The sequence below is a fragment of the Ambystoma mexicanum genome, chromosome 6q (assembly GCF_040938575.1).
Source record: "Ambystoma mexicanum isolate Mex_15411 chromosome 6q, UKY_AmexF1_1, whole genome shotgun sequence".
NCBI classification, from domain to species: domain Eukaryota; kingdom Metazoa; phylum Chordata; class Amphibia; order Caudata; family Ambystomatidae; genus Ambystoma; species Ambystoma mexicanum.
This window is the reverse complement of record NC_090937.1, coordinates 1,380,152,610-1,380,175,288: the sequence shown is the minus strand read 5'-3', so window position 1 is coordinate 1,380,175,288 and position 22,679 is coordinate 1,380,152,610. Positions and strand designations below refer to the sequence as shown.

Below are 22,679 nucleotides of genomic sequence, written 5' to 3'. Positions count from 1 at the left end.
AACATTATGAGCGTGGTTCTAACATGACCTAAATGTATTGTGTATAGATCACTGAATGTTATGTTCCCATCAGATCTTCGCTAACATTCCTAAACCATCCTTATATCAGACAGAATAGGTCTTTCCCAAAACGAGGTTGAAAATAAGACAGGTGTATATGAGTTTGATATTTTGAGAAGTACATGGTAATAGGAACCAGCTCTGTTAGCATTAGCACACCCACCTAAGCTAGACGCAATAATGCAACGAAGCGTAATATACATGACGGTACTCTGTGAGCATATGAAAACATTATAGATCAATTAATACTTTATTTTGGCACAATAATCTCGTATTAGGTCATTGAGTTGCATACAGATGGCATACCGATTCACCCAAGAGTCATATTTACGATATAACACATTGTACCATCCCAAGTCTAAGCGTAACGGCCATCTTGCCAGGAAATGCAGCGTCGTCGTCTCCATGACAACGTAAGCACCTAAGAAGGAGCATACACAACATCTCGGGCTGCTGCCAGATATGCTGTCGTGCAACACGCATTATCGATCGAACACTAAGGTAAGTTCAGTGGAATACATAGATAATTAACAGATTGCAGGGTCTGTACCTTACAGGAACATATTTAAAATATTGGTGATTCTCATAGATTAGCACGCAGGATACGAGAGACATGTATCGTACTGGAGTGTGCAGTTCGGAGGTCTTCAGTAATAGCAAAACCAAGTGTTTTATAGAATAATGTTAATACCCACTGGCATGGATAATTGAGACCCTCACATACACGTAGACTAAGTTAGGAACATATGGGAAATTTCGGATGCCGCACAGTCTAATAATACCTAAGAGCACCACCTTTATGAGTGGGTGAAAGGAAGAATACTAACTAGAATGTTTCTGATGCATTTTCTTTGCCACGTAATGTCGTTGAATCGCCCAACTGACACAATTTAGTGAAAACATCACAGTAACATCGGAATAACTCGTATGATCATGATAACTTATGATGGCAGATACGAACGAACATAACTGAGGCATTTATTTGCTCTCTCCTGTTTATATGTGATATGTGTTTATCCATTTTGTTCCATGTTGTGAACGCCTCGTAAATATTTTCATTGTTGGTAATGTATTTTGATACCTGAAACTAACACGCACCACATGCCGCTGTATTGAATAATATGATAGATGGGATAACTGGTTAACAATATGTTGATGACAATTACTGTTGGTTTCACAAGATGATATGGATTGTTTTTGTTGTTAAACTAGGGCATGTGGCCCTGATGAAGGACGACTGGTCCGAAATGCATAGGCCTTTATCTTGCTCTTTGCTTGAGAAATAAGCACCACATTTTTGAAATTTATTTTGATTTAAAAAAACGAATTATTGGACAAAAATATCGTGAAAAGAACTTTTTTATTTGATTAATTTGAGATCCTGCTAACAATTGGACAAAACATATACAAAACTGTTTAACCCTATTTAGGAATAAGGGTGTGCAGTCCACACCGATGGCTTATAGCCTTGGTCTTTTCTTCGCACTTACCTATAGGTACCCAGCACGGTGGTACTTAACAGTGGACTGCACCCAACGGAAGCAATTAAATGTATAGATTATTTAATTAACTACAAAATCTAACAAGCAGTGCCAACTCACCCCAACAGACAATACAACCATAGGTCACCATTCCTCTTACTATCCAGATTGTAATCCTTCATAAAATACAGAAAGACCGACCCTCACTTCTAGGGATGATTATTATTGACAGGTTATTCTCTAATTTCTATCAGATCAGGGGCTTCAATAGAAATGCTGGCCTAGAGGATACTGAACCGTGTGAGATGGAGCAAGACCTGAACACTGCTGTATGCAATAAACGTATTTAAGTAATTTCTGGCTTCAACTAGTTGTCTTACAAAATAACCCCCCCACGATTGATTTGTGGCCCGTCCTGTTGCACGTCTGTGATAGTGAGGAAAAACGTGACCGCTTCCTCAGCCGGAAACTATGCCCAAGAGAGACCCACTGTTCAAATATTTGACAAAAAAGTACAGATGATCAAGTAGGTCACCAAAGCACTAAGATCATTTTTGGCCGGATTACATTTCACTCATCACAGACCATGCACCACTGGTATAGCTATATTATAATATGGATTAATATGCCTGAATTCTCAGTTGGTCCCTGACTTTAAATATTTTTCGGTCCCCTCTGCTCCACTCCCTTTGAAAGGTCGATGGGGTTGTGGAAGGTAAGGTCTATGCAGTCAAGCAATATGTAAGGTAGACTGAGAAGTTCATCCTAAAGAGTTTTTCCTCCATTGAGGGAGCCAACTCATGCAGCAAGCTGCACTGTGGCTGCCACAAACGCTTGCAGAAGCATTGCAGGCTCTTCCTCCACCTGCTGTTGGGAGTCTGACCCTAGAAGAGGAGGAGAAGGAAAGGCAGAAAGAACATTGACAAGCTGATGGTCTACTCAAACTCCAATATCCGGTTGCCTGACAAGTAGGACATTATCTGTGAAGCAGCCCTACTGCATGTCGGAAATAAACACATCAAGTTCAGTTCTTATACTTCTTTTCTTCATTGTGCTTGTTCTCGATTCTGCACTTTTTTTGCCAGTAAGAAACCTCCTTCTGGACCTTCGTCCTTGACTGCACTATGGTCACCCGGGAGCAGTCCCTCATTTGAAGATATTCTCTGCAGTTGTCCATTCTATAGAGGATGAATGAACAAGCATGTCAAATGGGGAATGGCCTGAAGGACACTGTTGGCTGCAGATCTGGGGAACCTGAGTGAGAGCAACACACAATAGCCGCGCAATTTATAACAGGGACGTTTGCTCCTATGTGCAGATCAGTGAGAGACAGCAGATTGAGAACGCAAAGACCCGCTGCCATCTAGTGGGAATTGAAGGTGCAAAGCCATGTTGAGAAACTCAGGAGAGTCAGTTGGGGCTAAGGAGTAATGCTGAAAATCGGAAGTATCCAATTAGACTCAAAGCACTTTGGTGCGTTCCAATCAGACAACATATTGCTGGTGCGGCCCAATCAGAAAAATTATTGCAACAGAGTTTGTAAAAAACTGCCTGGATAAAACTGACTCAAAAATCCCAGAGATCCTTTAGAAAGGAGGTGTTCCTTGAAACACTGCATAACTAGGAAACTGAGACTTGAATCTTTGACTGGACTGAGGCTGATCAATTACTTGTTGCTTGAAACACAGCATGCTGGGAAGCAGACTCTTAAAGCCACTAATGTATGGAGAAAGTATGTGTTACATGAAAGGATAGATACTCAGAAATCTGCCTTTTACATCCCAGGGTGCAGAGAAACGATTCATGTTTCAAACACGTTGTGAGACTGATGGGGACTGACCTATGTACATACCCACCTATAGGAATCTGTGTGAGGCGAGGCACAGTTTTGGAAATAGAAATAGTTTACTCTGGGATCCCACTAGCAGTACGTTGGAAGGGTCGTTGGGTGAAGGGGGGACATTGTTCTGTTCCATCCATAAACATTTTTACACCTCTCAGACGTTTTATGATGAACATTTGCAAAATAACCGAGGAGAGGACCTTATTGTGGGTGCTGGGAAAATGCAAAAAGTGCACACCTTTTAGATCGAAAAAAGCTGTATTCAAATATTTCCTGCAGATAATAATCCTAATGAACGATTTCACAGGCATCGTGATCAGATCTTCGGTCTAGTGATTAAGTGCCTCGCCCTCGGTGCTAAAGACTCGGGGTTTACTCCATTCTTTGGTGCTGTTTAAAACAACCCTGAACAAACTAAACACTGCAGGTGCAGTTTTCACGGAGACAGGGGCTTTGGGGGATTTCCTGGATAAGTTTGCTCTGCATACTGTCAAATCCAGCCATATTCCAGTAGTGGCAAGGGATTGATATTGTGGAACAGTGAAAACACAAACTGAAGGCAAGACCCAAACATGGCACCCCAGAGAAACTAATAACGCTTTGCTTGCGCATTCCTTCGAATGCATTGTCATTCTGTCGCCTATTATTACCCTACTCACGTGGTACACAAGGTATGCACGACAGAAGAATGGAAAGCGTATTTGTGTTTTGGTCTTCCTGGCTTTGCAGCCTGTGACTGGAAGTTGCACACAGATGACTTGGGCGGCCACACTGCATTTGGCACAGTTAGTTGCACCAGAGGGGCACATACTTCCATCATAGGGACCCACGGTGGTAATCTCAGGTCGTCCTTGCCCTAGGAAGGACCCGTTAGCTCTCTGCTGCCACTTCCCAAAGCAATCAGGCCGATGGTGTAGCCTACAGAAAGTGCCTGCTAAGAGGCTAGGTGAAAACACAAACAACACCCATGGCTACAAAAGGAAAGCATTTGCAGATCAAATCTCACTTGGTTTGGGCATAATGTTACATTTGAAACAAGAGTTGCAACGTTTCCGTAATGCGTCCCGTTGTTTTAAAGCAGCAAGGCTACGTTTTTTGAAAAACCTTGAGTGTGTTTATGAGGTGTTTAAATGGACATTACTTGAAAACTGAGCCAGTAGTAGAACTGAACTCTTGGCAGCAGCCTGTGTGCCGCAATGTGATGTCACTCTAATTTATTCCAGATGTATTTGTCATTCAGAAAATTAAAGAAGTTCGAGTGAGCAGTTTGATGGTGCATCTATCTATCTCTGTGTATTATAGTGGTGTTGCGCTGCCATGACAATAGACTATGACAAATCTCCTTTAGTGCAAACATGATCACATCTTTAGGGCGTCTTTGGAGTGTGGGGTGGGGCTATTTATTGTCATACTATTTATTGTTATGAAGGACATTTGTAGAGCCCCACACCTACAAAATGAGACATACACAAAATCAGATATTCGAAGGGCAGTACATTTCTGGGAATTGAAGACTTCTGGTGGTGCATTAAGCAATGCTGTAAAAACGAAATTCGGGTCATTTGTTCTGTCTGTTCCACAACTCTGCAATTGAAACAACTGAAATATCTGTTCATGGGGTACTTGGCGTACCTTTCAAAGATGGTGTAACTAACGGCCGTATACACCACACGTAATTGTGTATGCATACACTTAATCCTAGTGAGGTAACTAAGCTTCGTGTACTAATGAAGTAAGTGCACGTGTGTGTAAACATAGACTGTTTATTGTAAATCGGAAGATAGGCAGGAGAAGGCAGGCACGATATGGCAGTTGAACTGTCATTTTGTATCATAGCCTCGGTGCGCAAGGGGTCAAAGAGGGGTTTAGTGTGGGTGTTGTAGAGGGTTAGGGAAAGGCAAGAGCCTTGTGGGACACCAAGAGGGACAGGGATAGGGTCAGCTGAATGGTTGTCAATGAATACTCTGGAGGTACGGTCCCTTGGGAAGGATTTGATCCTTCAGACTGCCTTGGGTAATAATAATAATAATAATAATAATAATAATAATAATAATAAGGGTGAGAAGTGGAAGATCCCAGAAAGGTTTTGGCAGAGTAGGTTGTGGTCCACAAGATCAAATGCAGCTTAGAGGTCAAGTAAGAGTGGGATGGCAGCATTCCCAGCATCTCTAATGCTGACAAGTTGCATTTTTAGATCGATAAGGCCATTTCAGTACTGTTTCAGTCAGAAACCAGATTGTCTGACGCCAAGGAGAGAGTGTTGTTTTAGGAATTGCTGGCATTGTAAGTAAGCAATGAGTTCTAGGATTTTGAGCAGGAAGGGTACTTTGGTAATGGGCCTGTAGTTGGTAGGTACTGCTGGGTTTTGGGAGTTTCTTTTAGTAGGGGGTGGCCCAGGCTGCTTTAATGTTAGTGGGTATTTCGCATGAATTGAATGAGGAATTAACAAATTCTGTAATGATGTGGGTAAGGCTGGGGGTGCAGAGCTTTATGATGATAGCAGGGAAGGTATCTCCTTTTCAATTGGAGGTTTTGAGGGCCCGGATGGTATTCAGAGCAGCTACTTGGGATACAGGCTGAAAGGAAAAGCTAGGGTCTAGGAGTGGACAGTATTATGATTGACCACTGCGTGGGTTTGGCAGTGAGTAGGGCTTTCTTAGTCTACATTTTGTTACAGAGTAAATTGATTTTGGTAGTTAGAGCAGTTTTAATAGTGGTACACCATGCTTTGTCAGTCTGAACCTAGGAGGGTTGTGCACAAGGGTTTTCTAATTTGTGCAAGATTGCGAAGAGTTACATGGTGTTGGTGCTTGCCAAGGCTAATTCTGTGGTCATAGGAGGCAGCTTTAGTCGCAAAAATAGTGACCTTGTAGGTCTTGGAAGTGGTTGCGAGTAGTGAGGTATTGGGGGGCTAGGAGGGGTGTTTCTTAAGTAGATGCTTGTGGCTCTTTTCTGATTTGGATGAGTGGTGGGCGGGTGTTGCTGTTTGGAGGGTTTAAGTGATGTAGTTTAAATTCAATCAGATGGTGATCGGGCCATGGGACTGGGCTGATGAGACATATGTCGATGGTCGTATTAGTTGTAAGTATCCAGTCGAGGGTGTGTCCGTTCATGTGGGTAGGGGCAGAGACAAGTTGTGAGGAGTTCATGTTGTGAATGGCTCAGACTTCTATGTCAAAGCTTCTTTGCTTTTCAATGAAGTCAAGCGGAAAAAATGAAAACGTATGTGTCACTCAATCTCTGCATGCATAGTCCACTCCAGGAAGAACAATCCCCCAAAATCTTAGCAACGTTGGGACTTAAATCCTAGAGCTGGAGAAAGACTAATGTACGAACTTGCGAAGGGCCATCTCTGGGTCTAACCTTAGGCATCGCCTCATCACCAAATTCCTAATACCTCACATCATCACTGAATTCCCACACAGTCATCTGGTGTCTGGAAATCATTTCCTTATAGAAGCTGCAATGTCTACGTATACTTCTAGAGAAGATGTTTTTGCTTTATTTAATCATTATGAATGTCTTCTGTTGGAATCCCATTGTTCTTCCGAACTAATTGTACCTGGTCAATTACTGGGGTTCTTTATTTTCTAAGTGTATTGTTGTGTTCCTCACTGTTTTCTGATTCCCCTGTCATATCCTGGAAGATTCAATCTGCAGGATTCATGCTTTGAGCTTGTCCAAGCTACCAAACAGTGACAATATAGTAACTCAAGTTTGTTGAGATCCAGCGGTGTACAGTTCTGAGAGTTATAGGGGTTGTGGAGAGGACAACACTCCACAGTGCTGTGTCAGTGCTGCGTCAGTTGAAGCTTAAAATGAATCAGTCATCAGTTGGATTTTTGCAAGGCTGTTGTGAAAGCACTACAGGATCATTATAGTGCAGGCAAGAAATTGCTATAAAAGCTTTGGCTGGTTTACACGTATATCTGAAATGGATGTGGATTTGGGGCAGGTCAAGCTTCACCCTGTCAATTGTGAGGGCACTGTGACACTGCAGAAAATTGATTGCCGTCTTGGTTGTTTTTCAGGCAGCCAGAATGTAGGCTATTCATATCAGATGTGCCTGTCCTTTAAAGCCAGAGGGTAGTTTGGCTAGACAAGGCTTCACTGGTAACATTGCTGTTCTTGGGGGGTCTTTCTGAGAGGATGGAAATGGTCATTGTTGGACCTTTGAACCCATTCCCTCCATCAGCACCCCAACTGAAAACACAGTGACATTGTCTGTTTCAAACCCTTTACCAGGCACACTGAAACTATGCCATTCAAGAACAGCACAACCCAGCCATAGCCCTGAACTTCATTGACATATCCACATGCATGGCATTTCCCAAATAACTTTTTTTACACAGAGTCGGGGACAAAACATTATGTCAGCTCACACAAGGGCCATGTGGGGTTCTCCACCTTCTTCCATTGTCAATCTTGTATAATATTAAAACAATGGCCTGCGAAGGCATCATAGGGGCTCTTAAGGAATGGGATATTGTTTACCTGTGTGAGAGTCTTCTACTTGGGTGTACCTCAGGTAAGTGTTCTGTTAAAAAAACAATTTGGCCACTCGTTTAGGGTTCCACTTGTGACGGCTGATGAATTAATTGGAGTGGTGTAAATGTTTACCACAAACATGCAGGAGTTATGGAGCATAGTGACCGAGCCTTAATCAACAAAGAGGAGTCTGGGTGAGTTCACTCCCTAAGAAGGTTTTAAAAAAAATGTGTTGCAATGGTGCATTTTACAGCACACATTGTGCAATACATTAGGTAAAAAGCAGCGGCGGCATGACACTATGGGTAGGGGGGGGGTAATGCCTCCTCGCCTGAGTGACAGTTCGGCAACTCCCCTGAGTGGTAGGCAGCACAGTTCCCCATGTGCTTTTTTACACGGGGGACTGTGCTAACTGCTTCTGAGTAGGGGCACATCTCCCGCTGCGCATCTATGTTTGTTTGCTGCAGTACTCTTTCGGCTCTGCAAGAATTGTAGCACATAATAATGGACGTCGCTGCTTCTCATTATTGTGCTAGCAGTGTATACATGCTGACTGACGGGAGAAGAACCCTCTTCTGTCAGTCAGCATGTTTACGTTGTGAAGACGATTGGAGGGCCTAATGGTCCTCCCTGTGGAGGCAAAGGCGTGTTTGGAGGTTGCATGCAGGTAATGTTTTATTAATGTGAGCACTGTTTGCTTTATTGTTGATTCACACTGTATATTATGTGTAAAGCAAACATAAGTGATATTACCTGGCTAGACGTAATAATACTTATCTGTTCTTTACCCTTGATGCATGTTTACTGTGCATCCAGGGTAAAGCAAACATGAAGTGTTATATGTGGCTTGACTGTCCTACATTAGTGGTGCCTGTCTGCATCTACCTTTTGATTGTGGCATTGCATTTTATTCTTGTCATCAAGGGTAATGCAAACATAAGTGTATTAGATGGCTAGACTAGCCTACATTGAATGTAGTTCAGTCTAGCCACTAATAACACTTGTGCAATGAAAAAGATAAGCCTACTATTCCTCTAACCTTTGAGAAATAGACTGTAAGGGTGCAGAAATAGGAGTCTGACACAAAGGTGACATATCGGTTGGTATAAACGTTCTTTTACAACACCAAAAGGAAAAGAAAAGCATATCTTGCCCTACTTACTATGAGTGGTTGTCCTACCTCAACAAAAATTCTAAGGACCCGGTCAGGATGTCCGTAAAGTAAAATGTCTACCATCCTGTGTCGAAACCTACTATGGTCCCTTACACTTTCAACTAACTTACTGATATCTTATTCACCCTGAAGGAGGCCCCTCTCACTGTGGATGTAGACTCCAGGGCACAGCTCTTGTGCAAAGAATATATGGTTAAATGTTCACCACTTACAAGTTCTGACCGATGAAAAAACACTGTTCCTCAAACTCCTGGGAGATACCCATTTCTTAGATCTTGCTTCCACTCAGATCTTCTGGAGAAATCCTTTTCCTCTGTTCATTTAAACAAAATAAACCTTTCCAGTCTTTTATCCGGTCTGGTTCACTAACCTGCCAGACTTGACTTCACAACTTTTTAGTCCCAAAAGACGTTTGCTTTGTTGCTAGTTTGCTATTTTATTTCTACTTTCCTAGTCCGGGTCTCCTCAACTGCTTCTATGCTCCAGCCCACTTGTAGTTATCTCTGCACTGATGAGGGCCTATAGCCCTTAGATATTTTACTGTTGGGCTTTGCCCAATTACATTTGGGTCCCAGACCCTGCTGCATGCTGGCGGGGCTTCCCCACTTTGATGTGGGTCCCATACGCTGTTGCCCTGCGGGATCTCCTCCCCTCCTTTCCCTAGTGTCTACTAGGACAGACCTGGTTTACTCCCCTGCAGGAACTATCCCACATAGATGTGTTCCTAACGTTGATATCAGCTTGATTTCGCTCTCTGTTATCTTTTTAGCCTTTGTGATGTGTTTATCTGCTTTACAAATCTCTTGCACTCTGTGAAATTCTGCGTTCATCCCCTTGTGGTCTCCGGGATGTATTTACGTAATTTACCAAGTATGTATCAAATATAATGCCTCTTGTTTCCCTTTATACTCTTCGGGATGTGTTGGCATGGTTTGCAAAGTGTGTATCAAATATAATGGCACTTGTATCCCCTTGTGCTTTTCGGGATGTGTTTCCACAACTGTGGGTTCTCTCTCACATCTCCAGCAGCCCGCGTCTTCCCTCTTGCTCTGCTTATGCCGGTCTGACCTCCTTCCATATTTCCGGCTGCCAGTGAGGGCCACCTCGCCTGGACCTCCTCTTTTGCATCAAGCTTGGGTAAGTCTCCAGTTTCCTCATCCCAGTCTTGACAGGGACACCCTCTGCTTTACTATAACATATAGTGGTATGAGGGACCAGAGGCACCTGAATTGGGGATGAGGTGAGTGGGGACACTAAAGGGGTACATGGATACCGTGTTCTCCCAGTGCCATTGTCACAGCCCCATGGGAAAGTGCTTCCCCCATGGAAGCAGTGACAATACCCTGGGATTTGTCACAAGACCTAGTACAGTTTTTAGCACCATCCTTTCACCCTTGACTTCCCATGTGACGTAGTACTGGACAAACATTTGACATGCCTAAGTGGTGCAGCTAAAGTAGAAAACTATTCTACAGGTGGGAAGAAACTGAAGAACCTATCATCCTTCTTGGATATCCTTAACTTGACCCACAGTACCCAATAATATAGCATCCAGCTCTCCGCTTTGCTGTAATAACGGTTCCATGACTGCTCCTTTGCTTCTTGGTGAATTCTGGATGCTCCAGACATTGTCACCCATGAGTCACTTTCCTAGGCTCCTTTTTTATCACAGATGCCTACTGGTAAGATCTTTTTACCCCTCCTTGCCTTCTGGGGTACCTCACCATCATAAATGTCATCTTTCCCTGCCAGGGTACCGCACTAGTGTTACCAGCAAGTATTTTTTTGCCCCAGCCGAAGTTTTTGTCAGGTTGACACTCTCACCTCATCAGTTTACAGATTCTCCTTTCCTGTTATTGGCTCCTGCAAGTATGGGGAAGAAAACTCCCCAAACCTTATAGTAAAGCACTGCTTGCTTTCTAAACCCGGTCTGAATATTTGTTATACACTTCAACCAACTGTTGATCTTTCAACATCCTGGGCTGTGGGTTGCCCCCCGCAGCTGAGATACAGGTCTCAGACGCCATTGGTGTTGTCTACTCTCTCTCTACTGCAGCTCTTTATAGATCGGCTTTTCATAGTGTGACAAACTCTGCTCTTTCTTGCCTCTCATTACAAAGACATACACTACCTAGATTGTCTTATAATGACCAGGATTTATTGGGCATTTTCCTTATTTCATGCAGGTTGTGGGACCCAACCTTCTTTCCATGTTTTCTTGTTCCCTGGGTAGGGTGCTGATGTGTTCTCTTTCCCTCAGCTGAATTCTTATTAATTTCTTGATTGCTTTTCCTAATATCAACCTAAGGGTTAAAGCTGTTGTCTGTCATTTTTAGGTCAAGCGGAAATGCGCACAGCTCCGCAACCTACCGCCAGCCTCAAGGATTTTCTTGAGGCTTGTGGTTGAGGGATTTCACCCACCACAATCAACATAGAAATGGTGCCAGGGCCAGTGGTCTCCTTGTCGATGTGAATGCTTTGTGCATGAGTTGCTTCTTCCATATTTAGTCTAACCACTTTCAATAAAAAGAAGCCCTGTGTGCTTGCTCTGCTCTGCCCATTTATTGGCACACAGAGCTTCCACAGTGGCTTTCTCTGAATATCAGCAAAAGTTAGATAACAAAAGCTAGATGATAGGGGATATTGGTTCCCAGCTAGGGCCTCTGACCTCCAATGATGATCTGGCACAGAAACTCTCAACCTGGGAGATTGTCTGGCATAAGAAGGTGGGAAGGGGAGCAGGTCCCTGGGAAATCCTCCTATTATCATATCTGGTAGCTCTTTGCAGTGCGGTTGGGCATGCCTGGCTCCAAAAAGTTCGCAATCCTTCTCAAATTGTTCTTTGAATGTGACTCTGTCACATCTTTCTTTAGTTCTTGTATTTTAGACCGGTTAGGGAAGAACGTCATTCATTAGCCATGTTCAATGCCACTTGTAAGATTCACCACACATGATTAGACTATAGAGTGCCCATTATTGGTCTATTTTTGGGGGATGAGAGTGATTTACGTGATCATGTAAATTTTTTCGATGGGTCCTTTGTATTTTTTCTTAGTAGTGCATGTAATCACTCTTTTTTCTTATTCTGGGTAATGTGACAAAACTGAGGATAGGGAGACCTTTCCATTGGGGCCTCGGCAGTGCGTCCATAGTACAATATTCTCTGTTGGGTTGATGCAACGAGGGAGTATCACATGGGGAAGGAATCCCTCTATGGGATTAGGGACGACCATTATCCGAGAATGAGGTTTGACCCTTCTTCATCACACCCAAGCCCTTCTCCAACCATAAATCCTCCTTCCAACTCTCTAGAGCGAGCCAATGTGTTTAACAAAGTACAAAGTATCATGAAAATGTTTTGGAAATTGGTACTGTGACAAAGAAGATGACAAGGACTACACGGATCACTTGCGTGAACCAATGTGAGCGGTCTAGCTTCAAGGCCACTGATCGGCCCAATACAATACAACAATCCCACGGGAGAGTTTGAATGGAGTTCAGCCATGATGTGAGAGGGAGAGTAGGATCCTCTCAGGAAGATCAACAGGAGCCGTAGACCTGAGTGGCATACGCAAACCAAAGGGGCAGCAGTGACCGAAGGGACAAAAGTGCATGAGTGTGGTCCAGGATGGGAAGACTACTCAGGCTACTGGCAAGCGAACCCTGTCAGTATCCCATGACCCGGCAAAACGCTGCAGACCCCGCCGGTCTCCCGATCGCTACCAGAGCCTCGAGAAGGGATGCATCTGCAGTGGAAATGCAGGACCTGCACCAAAGATACAAACAGCTACATAGGCTCCCCAGAAGCTCCTTGAGGTCCGGGGGAGCAACGGCTAGACATAGAAACTGGAAAGAGAGGGTTGGGGACCCTGAATTCAATAAGAAGTGAAAATTAAGAGGGTCTGGAACCCTGAATGGAAATGAAGTGAAAGCAAGAAGAGTTGTATGATTGGCAGGAGCGTGAACCAAGTAGATGCAACCCTATATTGCAAGTCTTAGACCCGCATCCAAATAAGTTAAGTTAAGAATAGGAGGGTCTAGGACCCTGATTGCAAAGCAAGTAAACCAGGAAAGGTTGTATGCTTGGCAGGAGAGTGAACCAAGCAGATACAAAGCTACAGTGCGAGTCTGGGACCCTCATCTAAATGAGAAGTTGTGAGTAGGCGTGTCTGGTACCCTAAGGATAAGAAAAATGAACCAGGAATAACTGTGTGCTTGGCAGGAAAGTAAACCAAGTGGACATTGTGCTGAAATGTGAGTCTGGAACCTGCACCCTTGTGAAAAGCCCTAGTTTAAAGTAACAAAGATTACAACGGTCTGGGACCCTGTGAGAGGAAAAGAAACAATCCATGAAAGGACACTTGCTTGGCATAATGGTGAACCAAAACATATGAAGGGTTGCAAGTCTGGGGCCTGCACCCACATCAGAGGTTGAGAAGAAGAAAGTCAAGGACCCCAGAACTGCTCAAAGTAAACCTACGCTTGGTAGCAGAGTGTGCCAAGTTAGTGGGTCAAAGAAGTAGGAGAAAAGGGAATCCCACGTTTGGTAGCTAGCATTTGGAATCTTACATTTTGGAACATTGTTTATTTTACATCCCCTTTTACTGCCAGAGAGACTGGGATTTTTTCTGTTGGTTGAAACCACATCGAACACCACTTTTGCTTTGAGAAGAGATCATCCCTGCACAGTTGTTTTAGGTTATTACTGTTAGAGACAGAGGTAGGTTTTGCGACATGACAGTGGCAGACTTTATAGTTTTGGACATCCTGACAATGACACTGCTTTTCTTTGAGGTAGGGAAACCCATCTTAGTTTTAGCAATAGAGAGGCATTTTTCCAACCATTTCTTGATTATTAAGTCTATACCCAATGACATGCCACCATTGTGTCCGAGCCTTACTTCTGCAACTTTACAGTAATCTTAAGAAATACTTATATAATATACCAGATAATTCTCCATCTACTCATTCCATCATCTATAATCAGTCCTTTTGTATTATATGTTTCCTCTCATTGCCGTTTTTGTCAGAATTTAATGCAATCTATATAGGCCCAGATGCAATATGGCATTCTACCATCATGAAAAAACTCTTTTATGCTTTGGAAGCATATGTGATCTATTATTTGAGAACATGTTTCCTTCAATAGAAAAATAATTCCACATGCACAATGTCATTCCTTAAAAAAGCCAATTTTATGTGCTCTCTGCCATACATCTGTTGTATATAATAGCAGCACAGCTGATCGCAATTTGTATCATTTCTAATTAATAGTGGGCTGGCTACACTGGTGAGTTTGTTCCCAGTTTATTTTCAAGGTTGTGATATGTTTTCTAATTGTTTACACATTGGTATCAATTAAACCAAACATGTTTTTTTTCAACTTTTTGGACCTTGTTATTAGAGGACTCTTGTAAAAGTAATGTGGGATGTTTTTACCCATGCATCCAAGCCCTACCATAAAACTGTGCACAACTGGCATTGAAAACATCATGATAGCCAGAACTCCCCAGAAAGTGCACAGGCAAACGTGAAGAATAGGCTGCCACCCATTTTTGCCTATGTTTGTGAGCACAGGAGGGCACTGCCTAAAACCACCATTGGGCTACACACACAGAAGCCTGAAACCATTGGGAATGGCAATGCTGATTGCCAAAAGCAACCCAGAGCTATTGGGAATTCATTTTCTTGATGTCAAAAATTTGCTAAAATCATGGCTCACAAGACCACTCTAAAGATTCAACCTTCTTGTGGGGTGTTCCACATCACCACTCTACTGTAAGGATTCCCATCAAAACAATGTTAAGCAAGGATAATATACTATCAAGTAAAATCCCCCTTTTGAAATGGAGTTAATTCAAGACAACTCCTAAAAAAAATGGGTGCAGTACCGGCATTGGACACAAACCGGCGCTAGCGGTCTAAACTCTGATAGGAGAACTGTACTTCAGGAGTTGCAAAAGGATCCTGAGCCAGCTGGAAACTTCAAAGCCTTTTGGTTAATTAAAATTCTTAAACACCTGCTGTTCCCAGAAGACAGGCTGATTCAATTAACAGTCCAAAAGGCTGGGAAACCTTCTCGCCTCAGAACTCCACACAAGAAGGCAGGATATCACATGGCCCTGTTGATTGAGAGGGAGGGGTTTCTCCTCCAGCCTGCAGGACCCAACACAATAGACTCTTTCCATTGAATAGGATATGCTGATTTAGGTGTTTACTGTCAACACACAGGAATAGGATATGGTCAGGAAGAGGGTACAGGTCTGTGTGAAGATTTGATGAAAAATCACTGTTATAAAAGTTAACAAAAACGAAACTAAGTTGCCATTTTTGAATGCAAGCTCTTAGAAACATCAGAGTTGGAACAGAGACTACTTTATATGATATATGATATGTACATGTAATGTCAACGACGTGTGTATCTGGGAAACCTGTTAGTTATGAAAAAATAATTTTCTAAGTAAAAGCAAAGAGGCGTTTCTTCAATAGACTGTCAGACTCTGACTCACTTTGACTCACTGCTCCCTTCTCAAATCAGGTCAAAGAGAAATCCTTGACCTATCAAATCATGAGTGGGTTGGGCATAGAAAGTTAGCATCCACACCCATTTTCAAAAGACATAAAAAGAGCCACTGGAAGCCAGACAGGGACATTCATTTTCCAACTTTCAACTGAATTCCTGCGAAGCACGCTGACGGAGAACTCCAGACGCCAGAACTCCAGAGATCCAGACTAACTCCAGAACAAAAACTCCAAAGAGCTGAACTCTTCAGCAGGCCTCAAAATCTTTTGCAAACTATTCAACCGCCGGGCTGTGCGGTTTGCTGCTTACTAAATGTCCTGTGTATCCAGAACAGAACCAGATATCCGTGCAGTGCCGAGTGCCAGACCAGACCGCTGTATCCAGAACCGCAGACCAGACCCAGACCGCTGTGAGCAGAACCGGTGCCTGATTGACCCGCCGAACAGAGAGAACCGCAGCTAAACCTATTGACCAGATCCGTGACAAGGCCATTCCGTTTAAATTTATAGTGTGAGTATCTCGCCAGAACTGTGCAGAACCAATCTCTTAGTTTAAAATAATCTAATTCAAACTATTTTAACCTATTGAGAACTGCATCATAGGAATCGTGTGTTCATTCTGTCATTTCAAAACTGCAAAACTGTCATCTGTCATTCTGAGCTTGACTTTTATTTTGAGAATCTACCTAAATCGTCCGTATCTCTTGAACCGTTAGTGATAGAAGCGAGATTTAACTTTTGTTTTAAAGCTGAGATTCTAAGCTCTAAACCGACTTGCTATAGTTCCTCTGTAATTGCGCTCGACGCACGCGACTAAATTGCCGCGATTTTACATTTTGCTTCATTTCAGCCACGTGTAAAAATATTTGTCTTTTGCTTCCATTACGGAATTCCGTTTTCAACCTGATAACCATCCCTGAATCATTTATAGGGCTGGCCTGAACTGATTTAAAGTATCTCTCACTCACCCTGAACCTCTAGAAGGAATTAAAAGCATTTTTTAGCATATTTTTCACTTCATTGCCACCACATTAAATTATTTTGGGCCTGTGTTTAGAAATCATCCCTGGTGCTCTCAGCTTGCTATGGGGGAATTAGAACTTTGTATTGCATTTTTGTTGGTATTCTTGAAGACTGTGTGCTCTCCTTCCATTTCCTTATATTGCATAAAGGGGGGGAGTGAATTGTCAGAGAAAAAGTGATCATATTATCTTTTGCTGAAATCATATCAAGTTTATTTCTGTACTGCCTCTTATTCATCTTTGCATCTCCTTGAAACCATAAATCATTCCCAGCTACCTTGTTCTTTCCATACTACTCCTAAGTAATAAAACCAGTGTGCTAGTATAACATCATCCATTGTTGATCACTGTCATATGTCTAAGTGTGATATCAAATATTAATTTATTATAAAAGTGTGATATATATCTATTGTTTAATTTTTTTGAATAAACCTTTTTAATTTGCAAAACAAACCTACTTCTTGGCTCAGTGGGGTCAGGGGGATTCTAAGAGAGGGGGGTTATACAAGGGTTCATCATCCAGATTATAACTTGTCATAAAAATATATAAATAAGGGCTTCCCTTGAGCAAACCCAGACAAGGCACTGACTTGGTGGGAATGCTTGATTGGAGTAATTAACAGTAACAATATGTGGGATTTATAATACAGTCTATTTTCGGCTTTGGCGTACATAGAAAGTACTACATGAGGTAAATATGAGCCATTTAAACCATATAGTGAGTTCTTTGTACCACATGCCATAAACACTCCATACAATCCCATTTCCGAATTGGCTGTTATTTAAAATACTATGGGCCTCATCACGAGTTGGGCGGTATCCTGGCGGTAAATCCACTGGAATACTCCCCAACGCAATAACCATTACCGCCACTTGGTCCGGCGGTATTACCAGCATATTACAAGTGGTGGTGGAGGTGTAAGTCCCGATTTGTTTTTAGTCCATAGAATTCAATGGGGCATTTTCGGCACAATTATAGCAGTATTAATTGCCCTGAAAATGGGCGGAAAGTCAGGGATTATGAATCCTGCAACTTTCCTCCAAACTCGTAATTGGGTGGTGCGGTAATGCGGCGGTAAAGCTATTACAGCTGCATTTTTTTCTTCACCGCCCAACTTCGTGATGAGAACCCATTTGTTTTTACCATTACCAAATAATTCTACTTGAGGGTCCATTTTTATTGCATTCTCAAGTGGACAACCCCAATCAGAAGTCATATAGCCTAGTGGAGTCCACAAAAATACGGACTCAATTTCTTAGGTAAATATTCCTTTTATAAATCTCACAAAGTGAAAATAGTTTGGACATTCTCTTCTCGTGCATACAGTATTGTCTGGTTTTCCTTAAAGTGTTCATAATGTTCGAGGTACTTCACCATGACACAGTCTCAAGGTTATTATTTTTGGACATCTGCTTGCTGTGGGGTATGAAAATCGCCTCTAGAGCTTGTAAATCCTGAATTTGTTACTGCTTCTCCTCCAAGAGTTGCACGTAGTTGTCAATCTTTTCCTTCATGCTGAGGCAGTGATAACTGGGCTTTTCTTCCCCAGTTTCCACAGGCAGGCTTGACATCACTTCCTTTCCCTAAGGTCCTCTGACCAACCTCTTCACCGTCCATTTTTTCATGCACTGACCTTGTACCTATCAATTCCAGGCCATGGGCTTCAACTATTCAGAATATTATCTCACTTCTACCTCAACCGTCAAACATGCCCTCTCAGTTTTTCCTGGTCTTACTATTGTATTAAAAGTGCTAATGCTCGCCAGATACGGTTACGCACCTACCCCCTTCGAGAGGAAGCAAGGAGGGACGAGCACCTTCTGGTTGGAAAAACATGGGTACACCAACAAACTGCAGTGACACCATGGAAGGGGGGTTGGGATGCATCGTGTAAACCATTGGACCAAAATTTCCTAGGTAAACACATTAAGCAGGGATGTGCGAAGGATGGGCCCTGCCCGGGAAATCCAGCTCTGAACACATGATCAACACTCTGTGGGGTAGAGAGGAGAGCGACAGAGCTCAAGCTGCACACCACAGGCAGAATGAAGCAACTAAGACAAGACTGGGTGATGTAATGACAGGGCGGCAGGCCAATCCCGCGGGCATTCAAGGGTAGAGTGCTCATGAGCCAGAGATCCGTTCACATGGCCGCGAGTGCCATTCGGCAGGTGGCTATGGGAAGCTGAACGGAGTGGCATTCCTGGGAGGACCAATGAAACAGTAAGTTCTTATGTACCTGGGAGGTGGCCAGCCTTCAGATTATCCACTATAAAGTTTGCGAAGGCCGATAACCAGCAGGTACTGTGTGAATGTCTCCCTTCCCACCAGAAGCAGGGTGTCTTGTGTCCTTCGGAATGGTGCTGACCAATAACAGTATAATAACGTTCTGGCGGTCAGCACGAATGTTAATTTACTAATTTCAAACTGTTCTTGGGAAGGGTGAGAATCGATGTGGCGCCACATGAGACGGCGATGATTGGGATACAGTTGATCACGCTCTACTAACATACATTAGCTCTAAGGATATGACGTAGCCTAACCAATGACATTCTTTGGAACCATGACAAAATATGAAGAGTTTGAGCTTTAACTGTTAATAATTCCTTGACTATTGTATTCATAGTGTAAAACGAATGTTCGCTTTATGCCCGCATGGCAGCCCTCATCAATCAGTTCCAGTCCACTGTTCTGTTTAGTTTGTGCTTGCCCAGCTGTAATAAACAGCGTTGTTTCTTGCCCGCTGTGTCCTCTATTTTTTATTAAGATTTTTATATGGTGAGGTTGGAGGTACAGGAGCTACAGCCTGGCTGTCCTGCTGGTGTTCTTCTCCAACCTCCTGATGTTTCTAATCCAGCTCCTTCTCCACTGAACCAATCTCCTCCTAATCTATCTCCTCGTCTCGTCTCCAACCTCTTCCTATGCCACGCTCCCTCAAATTCCTTCCTTGCTCTCCAAATTGCTCCAAATACCTGCCACCAGCTGCTACTACAAACCCTCACACTATTTGACTGAGACCCCGGGCTTAAAGAGCCCTTTCACCTCTCCCCTGGTATTGGACTTCCTGTGAAAGTATGCACATGGGGATGTGAATGATGGTGGGTTTCTGATTGTCTGAACCCAATTTGTTCGCCTGTGTGTATTTTAGGGCTTTGAGTTCAAGGCTGACTGGCCATTTTGGATTTTCATTTTTCTTCTTTCTACGTGCTCCTCCCTCTGTGTATGGAGCACTTACCTAACTCCGCTGTGGCTTTCCTTGAGGGTAAGTAGAGTGAAAGTATACCATCTGAGCTGTTTCTCCGCAGGAGCTCTCTGTGTTTTCTCCACTGAGAATTAAAAAGCAGTGCCAATGTTTGTAAAAGATGCGCTGCCCAGGTTTTCCAGGGGAATGCAGTGTGTCTCTGCTATTTGGGCAGAATAACAGCAAGTATATCATAAGAAAATCCAGTACGAATGTGATGTCTCTGGGGGCTCCGAGCATAAGTGGTGGAGAACATTTTAAAGTGCCACCGATGTCTGAGCAGGAGTTTGCTATCTGCAAGAAAGAGATGTATTTTCATTGATACATTGTTTACATCATTCACAGTGTTCAACTCTCTTGAAGGAACAAGGTACTTCTTTTTGGGAAAATTTAGTACATAATACTGATTCCCTGTTCTTTTTTAGAGGTAGATGTGGTCTCCAGTAAAGAGACAGTACCCTATGAGGCACTATGTGACTGTTTAAGTGGTGGTCTTCCCTATACCACCTGTGTGTCTATCTTCCACTAGATGGCCGTGGCCCTCACCCCCTTGGTCACTGCATTAGATGTCCAAGGGGCATTTTAAAACATACAAAACTGGTGCAAAAGAAGCAAACTTTGTTTGTGTAATTGTGGTAAATTATGGTAAATAATGAGCAGCAATTCTGGTGCAAGGTCTTTATCTTTAATATGCTAAGTGTGGCAAGGTCAATGTGGACAACAGGAAAAGGAAACACATAAGTTAATGGAGACCAGGGGAGTTGCTAGGTCTGGAAAAGACCAGGGGCTAAGCTGATGTCGGAACTGTTGGGACTGGGGGCTAGCTAGTCTTTTGGCTGTAGCTCCTGAGATTCTATCCGGGGCTACAACCAAAAGATCAGGGGCTATAGCCCTCTTAGCCCCCACCCCAGCAAGGCCCCTGATGGAGACACAAACATGATACACAAACACAAACATGATCTTCCTGTTACTTCCCATTTGTGATTTCATCCTTGGTAAGTTATGTTTCTTTTCTTTTCAGTACTTTGTATTGCTGGACAGCATCTTGTTATAAATATTTCTATCCGTTTTCCTGTTTAACGTATGGTTTATATTTTGAAAACGTATTGGTGATGTAAAGGAGGAAGGAGACTTCATCTCCACGAATGCATTGTTGGTATTGTGAGTCAGGAAATACATGTTTTAGGGAAACGGCAAAAGAGTCTGAACAAAAGAAAAGGTTGTATCACGCTTCTTTATTATGCTAAGAGAAGAGAGGTTCTAGGTTCCTGAGAGATCTTACCGTGAGGTTCAGACGGAAAGATCGTGAGCCTGTAGTGATGATTTGCTCAAGCTGTTGGTCGAGGGCTGTGGGTTTGATCTGCACATCAACCGGCTATTGCATGGTAGTGGTGTGGCAGTGGTGGTTGCTTGCATGGCCTGGGCACGTACAGAGCCAGTGAAGGGCTGGGCTTTGTAGAAGAGTTCATTGTCTAAGTCTGTATAGAGAGGGGGTCATGAAGACAATGTGTATTTGTACATAGGGATTGGCTTGTTTTTAAACACTGATTTGAGTAATGCTAGGTGTTGTAAATAAAAGGGGTGAAAAAAGATATCTGTCAGTCTGAATGGAAAGAGTTTTTTTAATTATCCAGAATTTTAAACATGGTATGTTCTGGATTTGGGATGGAGGCCTTTAAAAGAGGATAATGTTGGAAATGTTTGGTTTGGGGACTGGACCATGGAGCAGGCAAGATGAGGGCACCCTGCAGTCCTCCTGATGTGAGAGTTAGTACTAAACTGTTGTTAAACAGCTAGTCAGAAAGCCGGTCAGATAGCCGAGTGAGCTAAGCACTAGCCCCTCATGTCTGTGCGCAGACTGCTGTGGCAGGTTCGAATCCCTGGAGGGTCAGCTCAGACATTCATCCTTCCGAGGTCGATACATTGAGTATCACCCTGTGGGATAATAATGTCTTCTGTTATTTCAGTGCTCTGAAACCTATGTGTGTGTAGCACTGTATAAGAAACAAATGTATTACTATTACAATATTGCAAAGTCCTAATAGCTATTGATCCTGTGAAGCTCTTGCCACCCAGTTATTTTTGTGTTTTGGATGCACGCCCTTCTTGGTTATGGTATTTTGAAAGAAAAAAAAACAGAAGTTTGAGGAAACTAAAGCCTTTATACTCTTTGACCGGAAGAAAACACTTTTTTTCCCCAGCTTTAGATCGTGCATTTGGTACCTCATTTGTTCAGTGTTAAATCTATTGCAGTTGTTTCTTGGACCAGAATTACTGTATAGCACCAGACTTACTTCACATTATCGGTGTCTGTTTGAATTCAGTAGCGATCCCAATAAATAACCTCTGCTATTTTTATGGAAACCTATACTGAATGGGTTTGGCATGGGATGGTATCTATGTCTGATGGATAGGTGACTGGCATGACAGTTTGCAGATGGTACAGTCCCAAAACGAAAGACCAGACTGCACCACCATACCAATAACGCTACCCAAAACATTGTGAACTCATTGCATATAAACAAAAGGTAATTGTATTAACTTGTAGTTTGATACAGCAAAGAAGAGGACAATTTTGGCTAAAAGTACTGACTTTATTTATATCCTGTAAGGGTGCAGATGGAAGAGACTGACACACAGATGGCATGCTTGTTGTCATAAACATAAAAAAAACGTAAAAAATAAAGAGGCAACCTATATCTCCCTATCTCTAAGAGGGGTTTCCCTATCTCTACTAAGGAACTAGGTCTCGACCCCTACCCATTCTAAAGGTCGCACCCTGGACTGGGTTGCAGACCACAACTGCTCCACCACCATCACATCCAATGTTGCTTATCATTGGACTGA

At 42.9% G+C, this 22,679-nt stretch overlaps 1 protein-coding gene across 1 annotated transcript in view; it reads left to right on the top strand.

Annotated features, from left to right (window-relative positions):
- The window catches only part of ACOX3 (acyl-CoA oxidase 3, pristanoyl), a 1,085,216-nt gene that overhangs the window by 718,869 nt on the left and 343,668 nt on the right, over positions 1-22,679 (top strand). The gene's annotated exons all lie outside the window — the stretch shown is intronic.